The sequence below is a fragment of the Panulirus ornatus genome, chromosome 15 (genome assembly GCF_036320965.1).
Source record: "Panulirus ornatus isolate Po-2019 chromosome 15, ASM3632096v1, whole genome shotgun sequence".
Classification (NCBI taxonomy): Eukaryota; Metazoa; Arthropoda; class Malacostraca; order Decapoda; family Palinuridae; genus Panulirus; species Panulirus ornatus.
The window spans coordinates 52,394,140-52,396,639 of NC_092238.1; positions in this window are offsets into that span (position 1 = coordinate 52,394,140).

The following is a 2,500-nucleotide window of genomic DNA, read 5'->3' on the forward strand; positions in this document are numbered from 1 at the left end:
AGCAACCTGGGGGCTGCTGGTGTTCATTGCATTTGTTCTCCACCAGCACCCAATCAAAGACAGTCTTGGACCAATGATATGCCTATTTGATGTGGACATATTTACATCATGATATTATAAATATTGTGCTTTTCTGACTTTGTAAGGCAGTTTATTTATTTTGGAGTAGTGGATTCAAGGAAACTATTTGATTTTTTTCATTATGATCAAGGAAAATTTCTTATAGTTTGGGTGAAAAAATGTTCCTGTTCGCTATGGTCAGAGTCACTTGTACAGTATTCAAGTTGTAAGCACACACTTGTGTGTTATGAATGTGCACTAAATTATCTCTTCATTTTTGAAAAACTCATTGTAGGTCAGATATTGATGCTACATTCAGTACAATTATGAAGTAATGTTTTGAGTGACAGTTAAGGTTTGGCTTTTATGCAAGTGCTGTATTCTCATGAGCAGTAATGGAGTTTTAGACTTGATGAGGTGAAGAAATTTGCAAATACAACGATAATTGATAAATGGGCAACTGACTGACCCTACAAGATTTGACTATTTTTTTTGTTTTTTGCATGAAAAAAATTTGTCACTTGAAACTTAGTTTTAGAGATAAAATGGTATTAAACTTAAGGTGTTATATAAACTTATCAATATATAATATTTTATATATGTATGATATCCCCTGGGGATAGGGGTGAAAGAATACTTCCCAAGTTTTCCTCGCGTTTGTCGTAGGAAAGCGACTATAGAGGGGGACGGGAGCGGGGGGCAGAATTTACTTCCTCCTTCATTTTGTATTAACTTTCTAAAATGGGAAACAGAAGAAGGAGTCACGCGGGGAGTGCTCATCCTCCTCGAAGGCTCAGAGTGGGGTGCCTAAATGTGTGTGGATGTAACCAAGATGTGAAAAAAGGAGAGATAGGTAGTAGTTTGAGGAAAGGAACCTGGATGTTTTGGCTCTGAGTGAAACGAAGCTCAAGGGTAAAGGGGAAGAGTGGTTTGGAATGTCTGGGGAGTAAAGTCAGGGGTTAGTGAGAGGACAAGAGCAAGGGAAGGAGTAGCAATACTCCTGAAACAGGAGTTGTGGGAGTATGTGATAGAATGTAAGAAAGTAAATTCTCGATTAATATGGGTAAAACTGAAAGTTGATGGAGAGAGGTGGGTGATTATTGGTGCATATGCACCTGGGCATGAGAAGAAAGATCATGAGAGGCAAGTGTTTTGGGAGCAGCTGAATGAGTGTGTTAGTGGTTTTGATGCACGAGACCGGGTTATAGTGATGGGTGATTTGAATGCAAAGGTGAGTAATGTGGCAGTTGAGGGAATAATTGGTATACATGGGGTGTTCAGTGTTGTAAATGGAAATGGTGAAGAGCTTGTAGATTTATGTGCTGAAAAAGGACTGATGATTGGGAATACCTGGTTTAAAAAGCGAGATATACATAAGTATACTTATGTAAGTAGGAGAGATGGCCAGAGAGCGTTATTGGATTACGTGTTAATTGACAGGCGTGCGAAAGAGAGACTTTTGGATGTTAATGTGCTGAGAGGTGCAACTGGAGGGATGTCTGATCATTATCTTGTGGAGGCTAAGGTGAAGATTTGTATGGGTTTTCAGAAAAGAAGAGTGAATGTTGGGGTGAAGATGGTGGTGAGAGTAAGTGAGCTTGGGAAGGAGACCTGTGTGAGGAAGTACCAGGAGAGACTGAGTACAGAATGGAAAAAGGTGAGAACAATGGAAGTAAGGGGAGTGGGGGAGGAATGGGATGTATTTAGGGAATCAGTGATGGATTGCGCAAAAGATGCTTGTGGCATGAGAAGAGTGGGAGGTGGGTTGATTAGAAAGGGTAGTGAGTGGTGGGATGAAGAAGTAAGAGTATTAGTGAAAGAGAAGAGAGAGGCATTTGGACGATTTTTGCAGGGAAAAAATGCAATTGAGTGGGAGATGTATAAAAGAAAGAGACAGGAGGTCAAGAGAAAGGTGCAAGAGGTGAAAAAAAGGGCAAATGAGAGTTGGGGTGAGAGAGTATCATTAAATTTTAGGGAGAATAAAAAGATGTTCTGGAAGGAGGTAAATAAGGTGCGTAAGACAAGGGAGCAAATGGGAACTTCAGTGAAGGGCGCAAATGGGGAGGTGATAACAAGTAGTGGTGATGTGAGAAGGAGATGGAGTGAGTATTTTGAAGGTTTGTTGAATGTGTTTGATGATAGAGTGGCAGATATAGGGTGTTTTGGTCGAGGTGGTGTGCAAAGTGAGAGGGTTAGGGAAAATGATTTGGTAAACAGAGAAGAGGTAGTGAAAGCTTTGCGGAAGATGAAAGCCGGCAAGGCAGCAGGTTTGGATGGTATTGCAGTGGAATTTATTAAAAAAGGGGGTGACTGTATTGTTGACTGGTTGGTAAGGTTATTTAATGTATGTATGACTCATGGTGAGGTGCCTGAGGATTGGCGGAATGCGTGCATAGTGCCATTGTACAAAGGCAAAGGGGATAAGAGTGAGTGCTCAAAT